Below are 26,568 nucleotides of genomic sequence, written 5' to 3' on the forward strand. Positions count from 1 at the left end.
TCCCTATTCAGGCCAACGTTTATGATGGTCTCAAGCCCTCAGGGTCTGTTATTCTAGCTTAGACAGTCAGGGAAAGTATCACTTTGCCGTCATGCCCTTCACCCTGTGGAGATGAGCCCAGCTGACCCACGTGCTGAGGGAGTGACACCCAAGCAACCGCCAATCCGTTGTGGCCACCACCTAAGGATGTATAGTGAACTAATGTGTCTCACCAATTGTATCATAGAATCATATACTTATAGCTTGGCGTCATCAGTGACGCATTTTCATCTTATAAAGTGCTGCCCTTGTAATGTTTGGCAGAGCGCTCTCCGGGCAGCAGAGTCCTCTGCATGCCCATTTTATCTTATATAAAAGTTTGTTCTACTTGTAATCTATCTCTTGGTCTCATTCCTTAGCGGGGTGTGTCCATTATTCAAGGTTTTGGATATTGTCTCGGGAATGGGTGCCTTCATTTGGTGACCGCGAAATGATATTCCTCGATGTCCCCCATACTGCAGCAAGATCCAGGACTTCCCCGGAAAGGCCAACCCCCACCTACGTATGACAGTCCCCAAATAAAAATGTGTACACAGCGAAGAAGGTTTTGTGGGTCCGGGCTTTGCAAATACCCAACTGCTCGACAGAGACAGGCAGGGCCACGATGGGGAGGCCCCCACTTGTGGATAGATCGCGAACGGAGGCTCTTGGAATACCATGGGCACATGAGTATTGATTCCAAGGGGAAGTAAAGGAGGGAAAGGGGAAGGTATGGAGCAGATTAATTAAGGGGAACACGCACGGATTGGGTTGAGAGTGATTGAACGGAGTGTTTATTGAAAACTAAGTGCTTTCTTTTTTTCATGGCCATTAGCTTTTTATAAAAGAGTATGGTGAGAAAATAAAAGGAGATACAGGAACCTAGCTCTGAAAGGGGGTGGAAGGCGGCACTGCAAAGCACTGTCCCAACCAGGGCTGGAAATAAGTGAGGAAAAGGAATAAAAGTAGGAGCCTCGTATATTTAGTAGGCTCAGGAAATAGTAGTCATTATTATCTTTACTATCCTATAACTCTTGTGGAGGTAGGGCCAGGTGGGGCAGAGGTGATGTGAGTGTTGAGTGCGAGAGAAGGGAACCTAAGGTTGAGCAAGAAAGGGGATTAGGGACATATGGGTTTATTTTAGATTGTTTTTTGTTCTTTGTCGATATATTCATTGGTTTGTCCTGTTAACATGTTTAATGATCCATGCTTCATGTATTTGATGTGACAATGCATAAGTAACGTTTTAAAATAAAGAATTGAAAACTGTGATTCATACGTTAGAGGTTGAAGTGTCACGGCACAGAGGAAATAGGATGGAAAGAGAAGGTCCTTTAACAAGCATGGCTCTAGATACGCCCCTTTGACACTTTTGTTAGCACCTCTGCTTGTACAGTGACCGAATAAAGAAATATCATGGGCAGTCGGTAACGGAGATAAAAGGGGAGGGGTCACCTCATATCCGGCCAGAAGAAGGGTCTTTTGACAAGGGGCTATTGGACCATGTAGCGACTTACTTAATGGCAAAGTACAAAAGGAAAAAACTCCAAAACAGACGAGAAGTGCTAGATTTGTGGAGGATGTTCGAGGAGACATCCCCTACCAATAAACAGGAAAAGGAAGTAGAGCCCACAGCCGTGCCAAATGATGAAGGAGGAAGCAAGGGGAAAGAAAGGGAGCAACCAAAGAAAATCTACCCATTACATACAAAGTCTACAGAAGGGTACGCGGACCCAATGTATGTGACAGGGGGCAAGCATGACCGTAACACCGGTCACTGCACCACCGCCCCATATATGCCATCAAACACAACTCCTGGCCCAGCAGGGCCCACCACTCAAGATTTAGAAATAGGATTGACATCCACCCAGGCAGAACTGGCCCGATTATGAACACTGTGCAAAACAACATTGCCCTTGTCCGGCGGTGGGCAACCACCATCACAACGCCCACTAACAAGTACCTCTGCATTACCAGAAGACAAATGGAAATCTGGAGATTTCCTTTTTAGGATATACAGCACACCAATTAAAGCAGTACAGATGGAACGAGAAGGTGGGGTAGAAAGCATGGGATATGATACAGTAAGTTTCGAAAGAGAGGAAGAATGTTGGAGTGACTTTGACGAGGCCAATGAAGGGGCAGTGGGAGGGGTGCAGTCAATCGGGTGGGCTACTCCACAAGTGTCGGCAACAGAAGAAGTCTTGGAGGGAAGGCTTCGGAACAGGTTAGGAAGAGTGGCAATGGCAAAAAAAGGAGTAAAGGTAAGTAAGGGGAACATAAGATCAAAACTGCAGGTTCCCCTCATCCACAAGGGAGCGGGGCGACCCCATTACGTGCCTTGGGCACTGATGGATAAGGACAATCTCCTCAAAGCACTACCACCGCTTTCAGGGGGTGCGGGCAAATGGATATATGCATTTGAGAAGAACACCACAGGATTTCCATTAGCATTTGGATACATTAAAAGCCTTTTAATATCTGCGGTAGAAGACCAAGTAGACGCTGTGTGGTTGAAGGCGGGGTTTCCGGGTGTGACCATGGGAATCGACATGCATGACGGGGCATCCTTCAACAATGTAAAGGTGCTAGTATGGGATGCACTGCGGAAGACCTTCCCTGACACCCCAGATTTACACTCGGTAATGCAATGCACTATGGGGGACGAGGAAGACGAGGAAGATGCTGCGCAGATCATTCTTTGGTTGCAGGAGCTGAGGCAGGCAGAGACGGGCACACTCTGGGACCAATCCACGTCTATATTCTATTTCATCATTAAGCAAGGCCTCACAAAAGAGGTACAGAGGGCCCTTGATAAAATAGCTGGGATCGAAACCAAGGTTGGCCAGAGATACAAAGCATCAGAGTACACCACTTCAGGAGGATCAAAGAAAGGGAAAAAAAATAGCTGAAAGGAGATTAGCGGATGAAGCGAAGCTTGTGCAAAGTAAGTTAGTGAAGGTCGTGGCAGTAACTGCAGCGCCACCCACTACCCAAAGTGCTCTTTTGACTCCTGAGGTCTTGGGAAAAAAACTGCTAGTATAAGTTTGGTCATTAAACCTACCAATGATGACTGTAAAAAAAGTGCAAAAAGCATTCGCCGCCAAACTAAAAAAGGCTCAAAAGAAAATTCTTCAAGAATTAGTAAAAATCACTCCCACTGCCACTAATAACGATTTCAGCCATAATAATACCAAGAAAACACAGTCTAAAATTAAGACTGCTTCTAAACCTCCAGTTTATGGAGAACAACCTTCTCAATTACGTCAGGCCAAATTCACTTTCAAAGAACACACCACAACATAAATTTGTAACATCTTGCGGGTCATGCACCCCACAAGTTGCCAGGGCGAACTTCTACTGTCAAAAATCATACTTGAACATAAGGACCTTTTCGCCCCCCTTTCTCTGTCGATTTGTAAATTCCTCGTTCTGCACAAGTCATATTCCCTCTTCTATAAAACATGTAGCTGTCACTCCACTGCTATAAAAGGTTGGCCTGGACCCTAATGACGCTGCCAACCCTAGGCCGATTACTGTACTCTTTTCTTCTTAAAATTAGTGGATAAGGTAGCAACGCTACAATTACAGACACATGTGTTGGAAAATGGCATTTTTCATGAAAAACAGTCAGGGTTTCGTAGTTTCCACGGCACTGAGAGTGCCTTATTGGATCTGCAGACATTTATGCTATCAGGTTTGGAATCAAGCAAGTCGGTGCTGCTGATGTTATTAGATCTATCGGCAGCTTTCGACTTGCTGGATCGCGGGATCCTATTGCATCGGATGTCTACTGAGGGAGGTCTCTCAGACGAGGCAATGACCTGGATTAAGTCATTTCTGGAGGGACGTAGCTCCCGTGTGCACTGGGGCGAGAGCGCCTCTGATGCCGAGATCACCATCTGTGGAGTCCCTCAGAGGGCTTGCCTTTCCCCTCTGCTTTTTAACATTTATATCATCCCACTTTGTAGGGATCTGGATAGCTCAGATCTTTTTTTCTGCAACTATGCAGATGACTTTCAGCTGGAACTGGGGGTCAGTGGAGATCACAATAAAGATCAACAAACTCTGGATCTGGCTTACCAAATGGTGAAAAGCTGGATGACAAATAATTGGCTCTGCCTTAACGTCACAAAGACAGGGACTAATGTTGTACGGCCCCAAACAGGTTAGAGAGAATCTGGACCCCCTGTACAGCGGTTTCCTGGTTGATGGAAATCAGATACCAGTGGAACATAAGGTCAAAACCTTGAGCACTAATCTGGAGGCCAATGTAGAGAATAGCACCCACATAGAAACAATTATAAAAAGTACTAATTATCACCTGAACGTACTCCGTCAAGTGGCCCCTCTAGTTTCAGAAGAAAACCGTACAAAACTGGTTTGGGCTATAATATTACCAAGAGTGGACTATTGTAATGTCCTCCTGGGAGGAGCCAAGAAGATGGATCTTCAGAGACTTCAGAAGATTCAAAACTCTGCAGTATGTGTTGTTTTCCTGATGAAGCGCCTTGAGCCCACATCAGCAGCCAGGAGCACTCTCCACTGGCTGTCAATCTCGGCCAGAATTCAATTCAAACTTCTGACCATTTGTCACAAATGTGTCTATGATGAGGCACCTATATATCTCAAAAACAAGCTGAGATTAAACATCCCCAGAAGACCACTTAGATTGCCTCCTGCAAGTCGATCGCTTTAAAAGGACTGGCGGAAACGGTCATGCTTTTCATGTGCTGGCTGCACAGGCTTGGAATGCCCTGCCGGCTCTTCTACGTAATACATAAAACCTCCTAACCTTTGAAAACAGTTGAAGACATTCCTGTTTAATTAGATTTTGACTTGCCATCTGGCTTATATAGTGTCTACCCTTTTTCGTCTATGGCGCCTGGATGCCTTCGGGCTTTGGCACCTTATAAATAAAATAACATAACATAACCCTCAGAACGGCAGGGAGAAGAAGGGTAGGGGCCACTAGTGCTACAAGCTAGGATGGTAGCTGCATGGTCAGACAATGGCCAGGAACAATGGGGTGAAGAGGAACGGTACATGGGACCCCAATTGCAGGGAATACCAGCAAGAGGAAGAGGTGGGTATCGAGGGCATTGAGGAGGATGGGGAGGATATGGATATGGAGGACAAGGACCAAGGGTGGCGTGGACCCGGACCATGTTGGTCGTGCAGGAGGTGGGGACACTGTGCAAGGAAATGTCATATCAGACCTGTGGCCAATTACCAGAATACTCAGAGGTATGGCAGCGAACAGCCCTATGGCCACCCACACTCAGGTAGCCGGTATGGACTCCCTACTGGTCCCTATGAACCAGGTGGGCATCCCGACAGTAGGGCCACACCTGGGTACAATACACTGAAACACCCCCTGCACTGTGTGCAGACACGCCCCACCCGTCAAAATCAAATGACAAACACGCATGCAAATCCATTCACTACTACAGCTAATGGCACACCAGCACCTTATCAGGCAAGTGCGTACTGACTGAAAATGTTTACAGCTTCCCAGGAACGAATACTCACCAAGATTAGGACAGCCCACAGAGAGCACTTACGTGTCTAGTCCTATCCACTACCTTACGTCCAGACGAGGAACCACTGGTGGGGGCAGAGATAGGAAGCAAACAGTTAATTTTATGGTGGACTCGGAGGTGGAGAAATCATGTCTACGTGAAGGTGATTTCCCGTTATCTAGCAAAAATCTCGAGATGCAAGGATTCTCTGGGGTTGTGGTCATGGTTCCTTACACCGAAGAGTTAGATGTTAAAATTTGAGGAAAAACAGTCTGCGCACTGCCGCTCTATCATGAGAAGTCACCTGTAAATTTACTGGGATGAGATTTACTAAGTTAACTTAATATGACCATTGAGTTTACAGACAGAGGGATAATATGCCCCCCCCGGCATGTGTTTCATACGAGCAATGCTACTAATACAAACGATAACAAACGAAACAGCTATCGGAGGGCTACCAACCAATGCAGACATGTTCATTTATGGCATCCAAGTGTTAGTGAGAGTGGTGCCAGAGATCACACAAAAGGAATGGAGAATGCCCTCTGATTTTGTGTTCCACACAGTGGCTACCCCCGAGATATTGCCTGGCACTGTTCTGTCTCTCGATCTGAAAGGGGAACAGGTTTCAGCAAAACGTATTGTGGTGATTGGCATGGACAAGCAGTGGCGGATTATGTAGTGACCCAAACATACCACTGCGAGAATTAACGGATGAATAGCTGTTCACTGACAGTGACACTGACAGGGAAATAATGATGGAAATATGCATGCCTTATGACATAATGATACAAAACAGGTGAGTAACAAACACCCTCATGGCCATTGTCATTGCATCGCCATCTTTTTGCGATGAGGACTTACAGCTAGTGCCACCCAATGTGTGGACTACCGAACCCCTATGATGTAGGGTTATTAAAAGAAGTAACCCCAATAAAAATAAAGCTCAAACCAGGGGCCGTATTGCCCAGAGTCAGAGAGTACCCCTATCAATAGAAGCTGAAGAGGGAATAAAAGACACAATACACACACTTTTACAACATGGCATTATTGTTCCCTCAAGCTCCCCATGCAATAGTGCAATTTATCCAATTAAAAAAGCAAAAGAGAGGTTGTGGTGTATGGTGCAAGACTTTCACCCACCTAATGACATTGTCCAAAAAGAGTTCCCTCTTGTTGCAAACCTGGCATCCATTTCATAGTGGTGGACCTGAAAAACGCATTTTTCTCAGTACCTCTACCTAACAGCTTTCACTCTAAGGGGGGGGGGGTGTATGAATGTTGCCAACTACCACAGGGGTACTGTGAAAGCCCAAGCATTTATAACAGAATATTGCATGAAGACCTCAGCAATATTGCTGTTCAGAGCACAATCATTCAATATGTAGATGACCTCCTAGTATGTAGCAAGGGAGAAGAAATGTGCAGGGAAGACTCTGTTACCCTACTCACATTATTAGCTCACAAGGGGTACAAGGCAGATAAAAACAACCTGCAATACTATTTAGCAGAAGTATTGTATCTGGGCCAATTGATCTCAAAAGATGGTCAGAGAATACTACCTGATAGAGCAGCAACAGTGCGAGCAGCGGCCAGACCCAACCTAGTAAAAGACATGCAAAAGAGACTTGGCATATGTAACTATTGCAGGGCATGGATTTTAGATTATGCTGCCTACACCCAACCCCTATTGCAAGGATTAAAGGAAGTCCAGAAAGGGAACAGAGCAATAACATGGACACCTGAAATGCATACTGCTTTTACAACGCTAAAAGAAATGATATGCACAGCCCCCACCCTAGCCACCCCTGATTATGAACAGGAATTTTTCCTGTTCTCACATTCAAATGGAACACTGATGACTGCAGTACTGACACAAAAAACACCGGGCCACAAACCACTGGTCTACTACAAAGGTACCCTTGACTCAGTAATGCAAGGCCATTTCGTGTGTGAACAAGTGCTTGCAGTGGCTGCCTTCACCATTGAACAAAGTGCCACAATTGTGTTGGGATGGCTCTGTCACATTGTTTGTAGAACACTCCATGTTTGTCATACTTGAACGGTCCAAATCCACACTCACGACACAGAGGGCTACAGCCTATGAAATTGTCATCTCAAGCCCAAACATCCATGTAATACATTGCAAAACGGTCAACCCAGCTACATTTCTCACAGAACCATGCACAGTAGAGGATATAAAGACACATGGTTGTGCCACTTATGAGGGAGAAGGGGACAACATTCCCAAAGCGAGTGAAAATGCATTGAGTGAGGGATTGGTGTACTTTGTAGATGGACCAGCATCCATTTGCCTGGAGACTGTCAAAAAGCATGTTGGGCGGCAGTAGTAAGGTTGGAGGAAGGAGAATATGAGGTACTGATACAGAAATGATTGACCATGCACTATTCAGCACAGGCAGCAGAATTGGTAGCATTAATTGACACGCTCCATGCAGCAAAAAGGATGTGCAGTAACAATATTTTCCGATTCAGCATATGTAACCACTACGTTACATGCTGGAATATCTAGATGGAGAAGAAGAGGGTTCCGAAGGGCGGATGGGTCCCCCGTGCAGCATGCAAAATTATTAAATTAACTGATCGAATCACTTGGAAAACCATCAGTGGTAGCACACGTAAAATGCCAAGCCCACACCAATAATAGTGACAAAATATCACTAGGGAACATTGTAGCAGATGCCGCTGCAACAGAAGCAGCGTATTTGCAAAAAGAAACCACAACAGAATGCGTGTTAAAAGGGAAAGTAGAAGAGCCCAAAAAAACAGATATAATGCACTCCCAATAACACAGATAATAGGCCTCCAAAAGAAAGCACCACAGTCAGAACAAGAACTCCGGACAAAACGGGGGTGCACGCAGTCCCCCACAGATCTTCTATGAAGACTGGACACAACAGGAAAGATAGTGATGCCAGTAGAGTTATTGCAAATAGCATTCCACTTTCCCACCCATACCTCAAATCAGCATGTAGCTGTAGACATACAGGAGGATTGGTTCATTCCGAACCCCCAGGAATACCTCACTAAATTCACTTTTGAATATGTCACATGTCAAACATTTAATTCAGGAATGACCCTAAGGACACTGAGAGGAACACTGCTCTGCCCCATCAGACCTTTCTGTGAACTGGACATAGATTATGCGGACATGGTAGAGAGGTGCAATGGAGCAAGGTACCTAATAGTGGTGGTCTGACCCTTTTCATGCTGGGTGGAGGCAGGGCCCTGCGCCCACCCAGACACGAAGTGTGCAGCACATTTTTAGTAAGGGAAGTGTACCCATGGTGGTTCATATGCGATGTCATACGCTCCGGCAATGGGACACATTTTGTGAATTATCTTTTCAAAGAAGTAACTACATTACTGGGAATAAAACATACAATGTTCAATTTACCACCCGCAGGCAAATGGAGTGGCAGAAAAAAAACAACGGGCTCCTTAAAAGTAGGCTGTCTAATCTCTTCCACACTCTCAAAAAGAACTGGGTCTATTGTCTTCCACGAGCCTTATTCCAGGTACGTGTGAATCTCAAAAAGGGATACTATCAACTAACGGGCCAGATGATCACAGGATGCCCAAACTATAAGTAATAAAGTAAGACTTGAGCGCAAGCCACGCTCAGCCACTAATAAAGGCAACAGCAAGAGTATCCCGGACTGGGAACGTTGAAACAACTGCTTACCTTGACTGGGGGTATAGTGCAATCCCCATGCCGGCTTACCACCTTGTGCAGGATGCTCAGGCCAACGAAGGAGTTAGAAGCTGTTGGCGCTTCCCCGCCCCTCAGAGGACTTTGTATAACCCTGTCAGCTTGATAATGGAAAAAAACGGGCCGCTAACACTCGGCATGCACCGATGCTAAACCACCCGTCCGAAAGGCAGGCTAGACCCCTCAAGCCCCGCTTACAAACTCAGTGCGGCCTGAAACAGAACTCGCCTGAGTCTCTTTCGCACATCCTTCCCTGCGCTTTTCTTTTTTTCACCGGACTTGTCCACTACACCGCCCGCAGGGGTGTCATGTCCGTTTGTGGGAGGAAATCACCCCAGAGGCTTACCTGCAACCCCTGTCAGCGGGCAAGACCATTGTCCACCATTTTGCAGTCTGCCACATAGGAGTCCGGGCGAAATGGGGGATGAGTGCTCTATTTGACAAACAGACAGGACACAACATGCAGACAACATGGAAACAAAGACGCATACCTTCCCAATGTGTTATCCACTGCATATTTGTAACATATGCCTCTTCAAAATTCATTTTAACTTTCATTTTATTTTGGTTTTATCCCACATCAAATCAGGGTTGCACTCAACCCCTTGTCCTTCAAAACCCTTGTCCCTAAGGGTTTATGCTATCCAGACAAGTAACACACATGAGTTAGTGGCCTGTTGGAGTTTGAACTTGCACAGAGAGAGACCCCTAAAAGAACTCTACTTCTAATAGTTTCATATTGTTCCCCATATACATCATAGCTCAGTATTATGACAGGTTTGACTTCCCGGTGATATCCACAGTTTTTCTCTGCTTGATGTTCGTGTGTTGATTCAGTGTCTTCCTCTGTGATTGAAAATCTGTCAACAGTTCCAGAACCTGCACTCTGTCTATGGTTCTCTGGTTGTGGACAGAAAGGTTCTGGGTCAACAGTTGTAAGTTCCTCTCTCCTGCCGTCAAAAGGCAACGTAATTGTGGTGGTTTCACTTTCAGACCAGATGGCTATGTTTAAACTCTCTGATTCATCCTGACAGTTGTCTTTTTCCTCTTCTGGCATGACTTGAATCACTGGGGGACTCATCCCCACTTCTTGGTCCTGTGGCTATCCATCCTCATCATTTTCTTCCTCCTGTGGGCTAGCGACTACAGACGGTACATTACTGTGCCTCGTATTTTCAGAGTTGTCAATATTGCTACGCTCTGATGTTTGCTTGCTAGTGCTCATATTTGTAGGGGGAACCACCACTTCAGCTACCCTGTGGTCCAGCTCAACATTATTTCTTATAGGCAGGAGGTGATTGCAGTGAAGTGTTTTGACATAACAGGGATTTATCTCTTCTCTCAGATTGAATACAGGTAGTCCTGGCAATTGTCATTCAACTATGAAATGCTGAGACTCCCATCGATCTCCCAACTTGTTTTGGTCTTCTTTTCCCAAACTTTGAATGCGCACTCAGTCCCCAGGTTGCAGATTCTGGAACCAGACTTTGACATCATATTGTCTCTTGATCGCCTCGCATTGGTGTTCTGCCGCAGCTTGCGCTAGCTGCAAAGCCTGGTCAACTGATCTTGAAGGTCTCGGACATACTTGCAGTAATTCTCCTCACCGGTACCATCCAAAGACACCCCAAAACTCAAGTCTATGGGCAACCTTGCATTTCTTCCTAACATGAGTTGGTAGGTGGCAAATCAAGTGCTGTCATTTTTTTGTGGAATTGTAAGCATGTACCAAGGTCGACACATGTTGACTTAATTTTGTTTTTTTCTTGGGCAGTCAGATACCCCAGCATACTCAGCAATGTGTGATTAAAACGTTCTGCTTGTGCACCACCTTGGGGGATATAAGGGGAGGTCCGTGTTTTATGCACCTCAATCATGTGCATAAGTTCCTTAATCAGCTTGGATTCAAAGTCTGGCCCCTGATCTGAATGCCGGCATGCTGGCCAACCATAATGAACAAAGAATTTGTCCCACAGTACTTTGCCTATTGTGGTGGCCTTTTTATCTTTTGTTGGGTATGCTTGGGCATATCGGGTAAAATAATCAGTCACTACTAGGAGGTTTTGGATCCCGCTGCTGTCTAGTTCAAGGCTCAGGAAGTCAGTACAGACCAAATCCATCGGCCCAGATCTCTGTAGATGTTGAAGTGCTGCTGACGGACAAATAGGTGTCTTCCTGGTGATGCACTGTGCACTTGTTCGGGGATCTGTGTGAAAATACTGAGGAAAAAAAGCCTGAGTACCAAAAGCCCAAATTAGTTTTTTCCATTTTTCCCATTCGTTTGCATGTATATATATATATATATGTGGGGGAGACCTTCAAATCCCCCACCTTATGCCTATACATTTTCTATTAACTCCCCCCCCCCACATATACATATGCAAACAAATGGGGCCAGACTTTTGGGCCTCCTTCTTTTTGACCTCTGCTTTTTGGGTATTTCCCATGTTCGGCAATATACTTCTATCTCAGGACCCAGTCTTGGCCAGTAGAAATTACTTCTGATTAACTCCAGGGTGGGTTTGCTTCCCAGATGCCTATGTTGATCATTGAGGGCTTGCAGTGTTACTGAATGGAGCGAGTGAGGAAGCACAAGCCTGGGGATAAGTCACCCTATGATCTGGCTCTCTTTGTACAACACCCCTCCTTTCACCAGCAGAGTTCTCCATTCTTTCCTGTAGTCTGCTTTCCCTGTCCGGGTGATATTGATGGATGGTTTCTAGGGTCCATTTTCTTTTGCTTTGAGTAATTCACATAGTTTGAGATCTTTCAGCTGTGCTTGTCATAACTCATTCCTGGTCATGTGTGGCACTTCAGGGGCCATCTGACTGGTGGCATCACAATAGCTCTGCGCAACCCCATTTGCGATCTCACAAAGGCAGTCAATGAGCCTTGCAGTTTCAGCCGATCAGAGGGTTTCATTCATGGAGATAGCCTTCACAGTGGCTACGGATGCCATCTCAGAGAGTATAGGTCCCTCTCCCTCTCTGGGGTGTGGTCTTTGGGATAGAGCATCCATGCCAATAGTGTTAGTCCCTGGGCAGTACACTGATTGGAAGTGGTAGGTTGACAAAGCAGCTAGCCAGCGGTGCCCTGTGGCATCCAACTTTGCAGATTTGAGGATGTATGTCAGTGGATTGTTGTCAATATTTACTGTAAAGGGTGCCCCATAGAGGTAGTCATGTAGCTTATCGGTCACTGTCCACTTGAGGGCCAGGAATTGCAATTTATGAGTTGGGAAGTGGTTCTCTGAGGAGTGTAGAGGAGGAGCCAAATGCCCTTACCTGGAAATCCTGCCACTATTTTGCCTACATGTTGGAAGCCGGAAATTGCGACATGCACAACACCGATAATGATCCTGATACCGCGAAAGGTCTTTGAAACAAGGTATCCATTGAGAAGGCCCTATAAGATGTACCCGCAGAGAGATGACAGCCTTTTAGGGGAAGTCCCTGAAGAAGTGTGAAGCGGTGAACGCAAGAGGACGGTGACATCACAAGAAATGAGAGTGACGCACTGAGAAAGATGATCAGAGAAGATAATGCATATACCTTATGGAAACTGATAACAAAACAAGGAATCAAATAACAGTTTTTGTGCGAAATAAAGATTGCACGTACAAAGGACACTGAAGAAAATATAAGTCACTTTATAACTGTACAGATGCTGCAAGGCAAGTAGACTAAGTAATCATGAAGGCTGGCTATAGGTAGTGAATTGTTAAGCTCACCTGGTCTCTGCGGAGGCATTGGGGCACGGTTGTTGCCCTCCCTGGGGTGAGGTCGCTCGGGTCCGACTTCGCCCTCTGTGCTTATGTGGTGACTGGTGGTAATAGGTGGTGCTGCTCGGAACTGCTCCTGCGTGGAGAATAGGGGGCGTGAGTATGCCAGCTTGTGCACCTGATCCCCTTCCAGACCCCTTCTCCCAAACCATGGTACCATGGGATGCGCTGTCCCTGGAAAGCTCACCTGTTGATTAGTTTTGGCGAGCACTCCATACTGCTGCTTCTGGCAGGGGCACTTGTATGATCTGGACTGAGTTCCTTCACTGGTCCCTTGCCCGTGGTAGTCCAGTCCTGCTGCGACTAAGCCACTATGCTTCAGGTAAGTGTTCCTGTTTGCCTTTGTCTTTCCTCGTCTGTTTTTGTTGTATTGTAAAGTTTGTTGTCTTGTATTGCTGTGCGTTCCGCTTTTGATGTTTGCTCTTTTGCTTTCTTCCCTTGCAGGTGATGTTTCCGGCCCAGCAGAAGCTGTGGAGCTCGAGGCGGCAGCCAGAGGGAAGGAGGAACAAAGCTGCAGCGGTACAGTAGCTGGTAAGTTGTTAACTAGGGGGCGCACGGTGTTCAAATGCAGCGCGGGCCCTAGGACGGATGTTCTAACCTTTTCTTTCTTCTTCTTCACAGGGTCCGAGTTCGTGGATTCGGAGCGCAGTGCTGCGGCGTTGAGATCAAGATCACTGGATGTCAGGAGATGAGTCTGCAGAGGAAGCGATGAAGCACCGGTTTCCTGGAGGTGAGTATGCACACCTCTTGATGCCATCTTTAGCTCCAACACCCTGATTCATTTAAAGCCCCCCACCCCTATCATCTGGTCCGATCATTTCATTCTCTCATTCACCATTCGCTCACCAGACCCTCTTCGAGTACTTGAATCTGATCTTCCGAATCTACGCAAATGCTGGAAAAAACTAACAATCACTCCGGATCTAGCCGACGCACTCCTCCAGTCTCCACCACCGACCTGCCACCCCAACAAACAGCTAACCCCTGACGCCTTTGACTCATGGCTCAACGCATCTCTGTTGCGGCTCACACCCCCTTGCAAACCATCAACCCGCCGTGGCTTCTTCCCAGATGGTTCACTCCTGAGTTGAAGATCACTAAGCAAATATATAAATATCTAGAACGCAAATGGCAGAAAGACAAAACCCAGGAGAGCAGGGCCACCTTGGCCCGACACCTTTATCAGTACAAGGCCGAAATCCGGAAAGCAAAAAAAGCCCACTATAACCCCCGAATCCTAAACTGCAAAAACCCAAGCAAGGAACTCCACAAAATCATTGCCGAATTCACCAATCCAGCTTGCACAATGACCGTCCCGACCCACTCACAATCACTGTGCGACTCACTCTCCCTCCATTTTTACACCATGGCTCTCGAAAGAACAAATACTCTAGCCACCAAACTTGCTCTTTTACATCCACCAGGCAATTTGCCACCCGTACCGGCCAACCCACCAGCTGCGACCACTATGCAACCAACGTTTGAATCCTTTAGTCCAATATCACCAGAGCAATTTCTCAAACTTCTATCTGCCCGCAAACCATCTGGCTCACTGCTAGACCCTTGCCCAGCCACAAACCTCAAAGAAATTTTCGCTTCCACCTGTGCAGGAGAACACGCAAGATCCATCATAAATGCCTCCCTTTCCTCTGGTATCTTTCCCGACGCATTCAAAACGGTTCATGTCAAACCTCTAATTAAAAAACCTTCGCTGGACCCTCTCAAGCCCAAAAACTACCACCCTATCTCAAACACCAGGTTCCTTGCCAAACTCATTGACCGATCCGCCTACTCCCAACTAAATGCCTTTGTCGAAGCCAACAATCTGCTAGACCCCACCCAATCAGGCTTCAGAGCCCGTCACGGAACTGAAACCACCCTAACTTCAATCTGGGATGACCTTAAAATGACAGCAGACTCCGCGGGATGCGCAGCACTAATCCTTCTTGACCTATCCGCCGCCTTTGACACAATCAATCACTCAATCCTCCGAGACCGCCTCCACTCCCTAGGAATTCGTGGAACGGCTCTTAGATGGATAGCTTCATTCCTCAGAGACAGGTACCATATAACGATACTCTCCACCTATACCTCCCAAGCCCGACCAGTCGACACAGGAGTCCCACAAGGAGCTTGCCTATCTGCCCTCCTGTTCAATCTCTACTTGATCACCCACCCTCCAATAATTCGTTCACACAACATCCTATGCTACAACTACACCGACGACACTCAACTAATTCTAAAACTCCTGAACTCAAATCCCAACTCCCGACCTGACCTCGCCTCCTGCCTCCTTGACATAGAACTCTGGATGACCCAAAGCCACCTCCTGTTAAACCCCTCCAAAACAGAAATCATGGTATGTGGCAACTCCGAACTTCTTCCGCACCCACTACCAAGGCCATCCGCCATGGGCAACTCACCGACCCCCTCCAAATCAGTGAAAAATATTGGATGCACCCTTGACTCTGACCTAACACTCTCGCGCCAAGTCAACAACGTCTCAAAATCCTGCCACTATCACCTTAAAACCCTTAGGCGCATCTTTCCATATCTCTCCTTTCCCAACAGACTCTCCGCGGTCCAATCAATCGTTATTTCTAGACTGGACTACGCAAACCCCCTATACCTCGGAGTCCATGCGTACCAACTGAATAAACTTCAAAGGGCACAAAACGCGGCAGCCAAATTGCTACTTGCACTCGGCCCGAGAGACCACATCTCCCCAGCCCTTAAGACACTGCACTGGATCAGTGCAAGCGGAACAGTGTATAAAGCGAATGAGTGTACAAAGATGATGAGTGAAGAGATAATTAGATAGAACAGGATATTGCTGTTGAACGCGTGAAAAGCACGAATGCTTAAGGCGGATGAGTGTGGGGAGCGGATGAGTGTGGGGAGCGGATGAGGTTGGGGAGCGGATGAGGGTGGAGAGCGGATGAGGGGGGTAGCCGATGAGGGCGGGGAGTGGATGAGGGCGCGGAGCGCATGAGCGTGGAAAGCGGGATGAGCGCGTAGAGGAGGATGAGCGCGTAGAGGGGGATACGCGCGTAGAGAGAGCTGAGTGCACAGAGGGGGATGAGTGCGTAGACGGGGATGTGTGCGTAGAGGGGGACGAGTGCGTAGAGGGGGATGAGTGCCTAGAGGGGATGAGTGCGTAGAGGGGGATGGATGAGTGCGTAGAGGGGGGTGGATAAGTGCGTAGAGGGGGATGGATGAGTGCGTAGAAGGAGGTGGATGAGTGCATAGAAGGGGATGGATGAGTGCGTAGAGGGGGATGGAAGAGTGCATAGAGGGGGATGGATGAGTACGTAGAGGGGGATGGATGAGTGCGTAGAGATGGATGAATGCCTAGAGGAGGATGAATGCCTAGAGGGGATGAGTGCCTAGAGGGGATCAGTGCCTAGAAGGGGATAAGTGCGTAGAGGAGATGAGTGCGTAAAACAGGTGAATGCATAGTACGTGTGAGGCATAAAGCGGATGAGTGCCGGGGCGAACGAGTGCCCAGAGTGAGCGCACGTGTTGCGTAGAGAGGACGAGTACGTAGAACGAACGAGCACTGATTGCGTCCAATACTGATGAGTAGAATGGATGAGTAGAGCATGGGACAGACAATGCATGCGTGGGGCAAACAGGAGGGCATGCGTGGGGCTGACATGAGTACTTACTTGGGGCAGTCTAGAGTACATGCGTGGAGCAGACAAGAGTACATGTGTAGAGCAGACAAGGGTGCATGCGTAGGCCGGACTGGAGCGCGCGGGGCGGACTGGAGCACGCGGGGCGGACTGGAGCACGCGGGGCAGGCTGGAATCCATGAGTGCGCAGAGCAGACCAGAGTGTATCGAGCAGACAGGGTGCATGGAGTGGATAGGAGTGCATGGAACGGACTGGAGTGCATAGACTTGCGTGACGTATATAGTACGGTATGGAATGCAGAGAACGTTTGAAAGAGCATACAACTCATCATATCACACCACCACGCCTACTCTCGCCTTTACATCACCACTCAAATAGAACACAGGGATACTATGACACCATTCGGTATAACTGTTCTCATACCAACATCCGCCGCTCACTCCACATCATTCTAAGTAAACACTGCTGGTTACACCCCCCACAGCCAGGCGTTCTCCTCAGGCCTAACGCAGCCACATCCGGTCTGGATAAATCCTACCAGAGCGAACACATACACCTGATCTCTCTCCACCACATCTACCGCTATGAAGCAGCTATTACACGAATACCGCATGAGCTGCATACATAACCGGTGCTCACAAGCACCTTTTGACTCCTTCTACTCTCTCTACTGACACGAACTTCGGTTCCCAAGGGCGTTCAACCTACCAGCGCCTTCAGACCATACCAATGGTATATAAGGCGCTATATAAATGCAAAGTAACATAACATAACATAACAGAATGCCTGGTTTCAAAGGTAAGTAAACTGGTCCAAGCAGCGGTGACCATCACGTTGCACGCGAGTGCACAGTAATGTCAAACACCGACCTTAAGGATGGAGCAGCTTATATAACTGAGCATCTGAAGCCACGCCCACCAGATTCAGCCTGTCTGCCACACCCTGCCACACCCGATGAGTCAGCAGATGAAGACCAGGCCTAAAGCACTCCTGCACTGAAATAAAGTGTTCCTGCTCACATCTCTATGATCCTTTTAACTTTGTATTCTGGTTATCCTTCAACTATTTCGGGATCCAGTGGAGTATCAATCTGCGTACCTGGTCTCAATGGTTTTAGGAGGGAGACATGAAACACCGGGTGGATCTGCATGTGGGCTGGTAATTCAAATTTCATGGCCGCAGGGTTGATCACAGCCTTGATAGTGTAGGGTCCCAGATATATGGGATGGAACGCCTATGGTCCTTTCAGGGGGATGTTTTTGGATGCTAACCAAACCTTGTCTCTGACTTGGTGGCTGGGAGCTTCCCTTCGGTGTCGATCCACAACTGCTTCTGTTTCTCTTTGGCTCTGGCAAGATGCTCTACTGCTTCTTTAAGAACCTGGGTGATGATTTTGTGTAAGGTCATTACAGCGGGCATTTCTAATGATTAGAGTGGGTTGAAAACAGATGTCCGTGGATGTCGACCGTACACTATGTAGAATGGGCTTTGTCCCATACTGGTGTGAATGGAGTTGTTATATGCATATTCTGCTAACCAAAGTATGTCCTTCCAGGTATCCTTGGTTTGTTGCAGCATACACCTTATGTATTGCTCGAGGGTCTGGTTAGTCCGTTCGTTCTGGCTGTCGGTTTGGGGGTGATGGCTTGTAGATAACCGGAGGTCGATTTTGGCAATTTTACAACACCTTTTCCAGAATGCAGAGACAAACTGAGTTCCTCAGTCTGATATCAATATTGATGGGAACCTGTGTAGCCGGACAATCTGTTACAAAAACACGGTAGCCAGAGTAGAAGCAGTTGGGAGACCTTTCAGGAGAATAAAGTGGACCATTTTGGAAAACAGATCTACGATGACTAAGATGGTATTGTATCCGTTACAGGAGGGAAGGTCTGTAATAAAATCCATTGATAGCTTATGCCAAGGTGCTGGGGGTACTTCTAAAGGACGTAGCAGACCTGAAGGACGTTGTTTTTGGGATTGTGTTGTGCACAGGTGCCACAGGTTGCGATGGACTGGACAATGTCCTTTCGCCAAGTTAGCCAACAGTAATTTTTCTTTATTTTAGGTAGGGTTTTGGCTATTCCAGGATGCCCTTCTACTAATGAATCATGATAGTTTATGATGATTTGATTCTGTAATTTCTTATCCAGGATGTACAGCCGTCCTTGGGAGTATGGTAGGTTGTCCACAATTGTATACCGGTCTCCCTTCCCTAGCCATTCATGTTGCGCTGGTGGACTCATCAAGTGTTGCAGGTCAGATTTTAAGTTGTCTCGAGTAGTGGTTGTGGCAATCATGCCTTGGATTTGTCCTTCTGGGATGATGGCCACAGGATCTGGTGTAGTGAATGCCTCTTCTCCCTCACTCATGCGAGACAGGGTGTCTGCTTTTCCATTGCATACTACGGGTCTATAGGTGATGATGAAGTCGTATCCCGCAAAGAAGAGAGCCCAGCGGAGTTGGCGTGATGATTGCGCTTTAGCGGTCTTCAGATATTGTAGATTGTGATGATCCGTGATAACGGTAACTGTATGTCTAGCTCTAAGAAGATAATGGGCCTCATTACGACCCTGGCGGTAAGGGGTTTACGCCAGCGTTAGCTGCGCCGACCCCTTACCGCCAACTACGAGTTCCCAAAGCGCCATGGTCACTTTTCCGCCCGCTTTTTGCGGGCGTAAAAATCCATGGCGCTATGGGACCTTGGTGTTAATTACGCCACCGTAATGTACGGTGGCGTAATTAACGCCTTCCCCACTCCCATTGAGCCCTATGGGGCCGAAATGGGAATGGGGAAGGGTAAATGGGTCAATGGGGACTTACCGCCCTGCCAACCTCGGAATGGGGCGGTAAGTCCGCCATCCGCCATGGCGTAAACGGACTTTACGCCATGGCCGAAAAGTCCGTCGATGGCGGTAAAAATCCGCCAGGGTCGTAATGAGGGCCAATGTCTCCAGGCTTTGAACGCTGCCTTAATTGCTAGCAGTTCTTTATCAGTGATTGCATAGTTCAATTCAGGGACTGAAAACTTGTGAGACCAGAATGCCACGGGATGCAATTGACCTTTTTCGGGGTCTCCTTGTGACAGGACTGCTCCCATTGCTATGTTGGAAGCATTAGTTTTTAACACGTATGGCCGTTCTGGTCGAGGATGCCGTAGAATTGGTGCTGTGGTAAATGCTTGTTTTAGCTCCTGGAAGGCATTCTCTGCCTCACTGCACCAATTAAATTGTTTATTTTTCCGTAGTAAAGAGGTGATTGGGTGGACGATCTGGGAGAACCCGGGAATGAACCGGCAATAAAAGTTGGCGAACCCGAGTACACTCTGTAGTCCCTTTATGGATGTTGGTGAGGGCCAGTTAAGGATAGTGTCTACCTTGCGCGTGTCCATGCTTACGCCCCGTGGTGTGAGAATAAAGCAGAGGAATTCTACCTCTGTCACATGAAAGAAGCATTTCTCCAATTTGGCATTTAGCCGGTGTTGCTGCAGTTTCTCAAAAACTACCCGGACATGGTTGTCGTGGTCCTCCTTGGTGGTCGAATAGATAAGAATGTCATCAATATAGACAAGAGTGCAGACGTCCAACAGTTCACGGAGCACGTCATTCATGAAAAATTGGGACGCCACCGGTGCATTACATAGTCCAAATGGCATAACCTGATATTCATAAAGGCCATATTTCCTGTGAAAGGCTTTCTTCCACTCGTCTCCTTTTTTGACTGTTACTAGATGGTAGGCCCCTCGTAAGTCTAGTTTTGTATATATCTGAGCATTTTTTACTTCATCCAAGAGCTGAAGGATAAGCGGTAACGGGTACCGTTTTTTTATCGTGATCTGGTTAAGTGCTCAGTAGTCAATGTAGGTTCTCAGGTCTCCTCCTTTTTAGGCACACAAATGAGGGGCGAGGATGCAGGGGACTTGGACGGACAAATTAATCCATTTGCCAGATACTGATCGAGGTAGGTTTTTAGATGCTGGGTTTCCTGTTCTGTTAGGGCGTAAATCCGGCTGCAGGGAACTTGAGCTGCAGGTACCAGATCAATTTGGCAGTCATACCGTCTGTGCGGAGGTATGGTTTTCGCTTGCTCTTTTTGAAAGACATCTTGGTAAGCCAGGTATTCAGGTGGTAGTAAACTGGTGAGACCCAGTATGGTTTCTTTCTTCGACAAACCTGGGTTGGTAAGACCTTTTAATGAGAATCCCTTGCTATAAAAGGTGCGGAACAGTCTTGGGGAAAGGTCAGAACTCATTTACACCAGTCAATGCTGGGATTGTGGGTCTCCAGCCAGGGCATTCCCAATATCATCTGGAACTGGGGAGCGCTGATGAGATCGAAGGTGATGTCCTCTTGGTGACCATCCTGACACAGAAGCGTGACTTTCTCGGTGTAATGTGTCACTGGGCCGGATCATAGCTGAGATCCATCAACTGCTGTGACGTTTTCCGAAACCTGCTTCTGTCGGAGAGGAAGGCCTATCCAGGTAGCCAGATCTTGGTCTATGTAATTTCCCACAGTCCCACTGTCAATGTATGCCCCCTTGGCATGTATTTTCAACGGTTGCTTGTGGTTTACCAGGAGCACAGGCATGACTAGATGTGAGGTCTGTATAGGTTCCTTTTCACCGCGCAACAAGTGGACCCCTATGCTTGCCGGGCGATGGAGTTTCCCGAGTTCCGTGCTTCTTCTTCACCCGTGTCAGTTGCTCCAGCTGCTTTCCTGGGTGGTTTCACCGGGCATTCTCAGAGATAGTGACCTGCCTTACCACAGTACATACAAAGCTGCTGCTGTCTCCTTTTCTCCCTTTCTGCCTTGGTGAGTGTGCTCCACAAGCCTCCGATTTGCATTTGCTCGGACCGATCGTGGGATTTGGTTTGATTTTCATGGGGTCGCACATAGACCGATCGCCCCTCAGCCTTGGCCCGATCCATCTGCCGATCCTGCAATCTGTGATTGAGCTTCACTGTCAGGTCGATGTATTCAGCACATCTTTCCGGGGGATTTACTACTTGGGCTATGATCTGGACCAAGTTCCTTCACTGGTCCCTTGCACGTGGCAGTCAAGTCCTGTTGCGACTAAGCCACTATACTTCAGGTAAGTGTTCCTGTTTGCCTTTGTCTTTCCTCATCTGTTTTTGTTGTATTGTAAAGTTTGTTGTCTTGTATTGCTGTCCGTTCCGCTTTTGATGTTTGCTCTTTTGCTTTCTTCCCTTGCAGGTGATGTTGCCTGTCCGGCAGAAGCTGCAGAGCTTGAGGGGGCAGCCTGAGGGAACGAGGAACAAAGCTGCAGCGATACAGTAGCTGTTAAGTTGGTAATTAGTGGGCGCGCAGGGTTCAAATGTGGCGTGGCCCTAGGATGGATGTTCTAACCTTTTCTTTCTTCTTCTTCACAGGGTCCGAGTTCGTGGATGCACAGCACGGTGCTGCAGCATCGGGATCAAGATCACTGGATGTCAGGATATGAGTCTGCAGATGAAGCGATGAAGCACCGGTTTCCTGGAGGTGAGCATGCAGGAGAATGCCTGGTTTCAAAGGTAAGTAAACTTGTCCAAGCACCGGTGAGCGTCACATTGCACGCAAGTGCACAGCAACGCGAAGCACCGGCCTTAAGGATGGAGCAGCTTATATAGCTGAGCTTCTGAAGCCACGCCCATCAGATTTAGCCTGTCTGCCACACCCTACCACACCTGATGAGTCAGCATATGAAGACCAGGCCTAGGGAGCCACACCCGATGAGTCAGCACATGAGGATGTTCTCTGGAATAAAGGCTTTCAGCTCCTGGAAAGTTCTTGTAAAATAAAATCACTCCTGCACTGATATAAAATAAAAGCACTCCTGCACCGAAATAAAGTGTTCCTGCTCCCATCTTTATATGAGCCTGGCGCCAAAGGCACCAGGACTGAGTCCACCCAGGGCCCCTGTGTTTATGGGTCCCAAAGGGACATAAGTGAGTCAAGTGACCCATTCCCCCATCACTAGATGGTGTGGTTTTTGTGTTCTGGGGCCTGTGGCCATGACATGAATAGACGCAGGCGGTGCCGCCAATATATATATATATATATATATATATATATATATATATATATATATATATATATATATGTTTAGAGTTTGGATATTCAAAAGCTACTTTAGTAAGCCAGGATCTGTGAAAGAGAAGGGCTGAAAGTGTGGCACAGCAGAGAAAAACAGCTGACAACCGAGGAAGGATCAAGAAGGCTGTCTGGCCCAGTTTCAAGGGTTGGGGCAGCCAAGCACTGGTTATCTATTCAGGGAAATACAAAGAACGTGAGAAACAAGCCGCACTCCTGTTAAGGTGGAATGGAAAGACACTATGAATGCCAAGTTTTATTCACTTAATATCATTAAATGCGAAGAAAGGAGCTGAAACGTGGTCTCCTGTCACATGGGATAGATGGAAATAGAAAATGGGCAAGCTGTATCGAGACTTGAAGATAAGAATGTGCTCACACTCCCTTCTATTCTCAGACACAGTGATACTTTGCAAGGCCAAGTTCTAAGAGAATTTGAATGGCAGACAGCATGAATGATGATGGATGGTGGGCTAATTAGGTGGGCAGGCATGGACAAGTCCACCCACAAGCACCTGGGGTACCAGCTTGCGTGCTGCTAGCGAGTCAAATATTCCAGAAGGGTAAAAGCGTGCCAACCAATTATAGAGTGCCATGTATTGAAGAGCCCTATAGTTTGAGAGCCAATGGTGTGTTGTGTATCTAACAAATATTGAGGATGACTTGCACAAGGGGTGGCCACAAGTTGTCCACCTGACAGTAGATACCCAATCACAATCCAATCCCCTACAGAAAGTATACCTAGATGTTCGCCGTAGACCTATCACAATCCCAAGTAGGTTTCCTTAGTTTGCCACATAGTATGACGTCATAAATGACAGGTTTTTGCTATATAAGGATGTTTTTTCATATGATCCTTCGAGATTATGCTGTGAGACGTCCGTTGATGTCAGTTGTACTCCCTGTTTTAGACAATTGACAATAAAACAGCTTTTGCTTGCCAAATTCCTGAGTCGGTTTGGTTATTGGTGTGAGAGCTATTCTGCACCCCCATCCATGTAATGACAGGCATCCTCATTTAAAAAGGACCGAACGGTTCAGGGGCTTAGTCGGCTGCTGGCGAAGGCTACTGGTCAGACAGTGCCCTGCTGCTCCTGATATAGCACTGCACCCAGACCATCGTAGCTGGCATCTACATGCAGAATATAGGGCAGTTGTGGGTCTGCGTAAGCTAGAACTGGTGCTTCTGATAGGGTTTCTTCAGTTTGTCAAATTCACGCTGGGCATTCGTCACTCTATCTCAGTCAGAAATGTTCTCTAGTGTGGTATGAAGCTTTGCAATGGGTTCCACCACTCGTCGTTGTCTTCTGTGGCAAAGGAAAACCCTCGGTCAGTTCTGTGAGTGACCGGGCTATTTTCGTAAAACCTGGTAAAGATGTTCGAAAATGATTGCAAAATCGCAGGAAACTCCTCATCTCCCGCACGTTCTGTGGTCTGGGCCATGTCCTGAGTGCTTCCATCTTGGCGGGGTTCACACTTACCCCCTCTGCTGATACCATGTGACCGATATAATTCACACTGGTATGGCAGAATTAACACTTTTCTAGGGACACCTTCAGACCTTGTTGCTGGGGTCGATCTATGACCTTCAGCAATCTTTGGTGATGCTCTTCCAGGGTCTTTCCAAAAACAATCACATCATCAAGGTAGACCAGAACCTCTAATAGATTCATATCGCCCACAGTTCTTTCCATTAGTTGCTGAAAAAAACCTGGAGCACCTGAATTTCCTTGCGACATTCGAGTAAACTGATTAAACCCCAAGGGGCAGATGAAATCAGTCTTCTCCTTATCTTCTGGTAGCATCGGAATTTGCTAATATCCACTCTGTAGATCCAGAACGGAAAACCACTTGCTCCCAACCAGAAAATCAAGCTCGTAGTCCACCTGTGGCATGGTATATTGGTCAGGAACTGTTTGGTTGTTCAGGTGCCGATAATCAATACACAGCCTCACATTATTGTTCTTCTGCCAAGCTACTACTATAGGCAAGGTGTTTGGGCTTTTGGACTCCTGGATGATGCCCGCACTCAACAATTCCTCAAGGTGTTACTAAACATCCTCCACATCGACCAGTGTGAGTCTCTGGGACCTCTCTCGAAAAGGAGTGTTGTCGTTTAGCCAGATGTGGTGCTGGACACCTTGAGCTTCTCCCAGATCCCAATTGATGGTTGAGACAACATCTGTCAGCATGGACAACTGGGTTTGTAAATGATATTTCTCATGCTCCGACACAGGCGAGTACCCACAGTTTATCTTCTGGATGTCCAGGGGAGGATAGATGTGTTGTAGCATATTAGTATGGGCCACTGAGTCATCGAGGTAGAACTGTGCGATCTTCAATCTTCCAGGTACATGTATAATTTCATCTGTAATGTAGGAACTGTGGTGTTTTTTAGCCCATTGCCACTGTCACTTATTCGCATGTGTTGTACCAGCAGACCTCCAGGAATCTCATCACCCTCAGTAGCCTCCATCACCAACCTTCGGTAGCTGTTATGCTTTTGGAGTCTTACGCAGCCAGGCACCATCACTGTCTTTCCAGGTGTTATGTCAGTGAGACCGTGAATGGTGGAGGTCATGTCCCCCAATGGCCCTTTGGGGCGATCATGCTTCTCCATGCTTTTCTTGAGGTAGGCCTGTTGGAAAGCAAGGTGCATCTTCAGTGTTCAGGCAAAGTGGGGGCCAGCCATCTCCGTGCACAGCCTTGCTAACGTACCAAACAGTGTGGAGTTGGTGCACATGACCAGTGGTACCTCAGGATTCTGGTTCTTTGTGGTGCACACCAATGCCAAGGTTGTTAAGGTGGTGCTCACTACAGCCACTTCTTATTTTAGATGTATTCTCACACGGACATATCCAAGGTACTGGCAGGCAGAATCTCCAACTCCCATCAGATTCAGCCCTTCCAGAGGCTCCAAGGATAGGTGTAACATATGCTGCCGATAGTAGGGCTCATACACTATGGTGACCTGTGAGCCGCTGTCCAACAAGGCTGTGGTTTTTTGCCCCTCAAGGTCAACTGAGACAGTCATTGAGGGGCCAATGAGGCCATTAGGGATGCTGCAGGGAACATGTACGTGTGTCCTTAACCTGGAACAGTTTACTGGCGACTCAACCGTGTTGCTACAAAGCTCATGAACCTGATGGAGATGGTCAGTCATTGGAACAACCTTTGTCGTAAATTGATGTTTGATGAGTTTAAATCCAGGAGCCACCATTCTATGGGGTGGTCTGGTTTAGCGGGTGTAGAGCTCATTCCTGTTGATGAGGTTCTAGCTGCTCCTCCCCTAGAGCCTCCTGAGCGTTTCCCGACAATGCCTTTGTGGCAGTGGGTTTAAGTGCATCAAACCGGGCAGCTACACTGGCCTAATTTGTGTGCCTGTCACACAGGCGAGTGGAATGATCATCAGCCCCACACCGATGACAGAATCTCCAGGGCAGTAAAGGTGGAGAAGAGGGTGAGGAAAAGTCTCTGGGCTCTTGGGCACGCCGGTATGCCTGGTTTTCTGTTCTCAGGAAGGTGGAAAGGCGCCTCTCCCTCGGTCCGAGATAGTCAACAGGATGTCTCTGGCAGTCAGTTCTATTTGCAGCTTCTAAACCAGTTGCTGTAGCTCTTCTATCTGCCTCTGCTGAGAGGTGGGAGGATTTGGAGTAGAGATCCAGCCTTGTATGGGACGATTATGCACAAGAATGTCACAAGTTCCCTCGTCCAGGGCCCTGATGGACAATAACAGTTCTTTGTGGGAGGGTGGTTGCTCTAGCCTCTCTCGCAGTCTCAATGGTA

Source organism: Ambystoma mexicanum, chromosome 10 (assembly GCF_040938575.1).
Source record: "Ambystoma mexicanum isolate Mex_15411 chromosome 10, UKY_AmexF1_1, whole genome shotgun sequence".
Lineage (NCBI taxonomy): Eukaryota > Metazoa > Chordata > Amphibia > Caudata > Ambystomatidae > Ambystoma > Ambystoma mexicanum.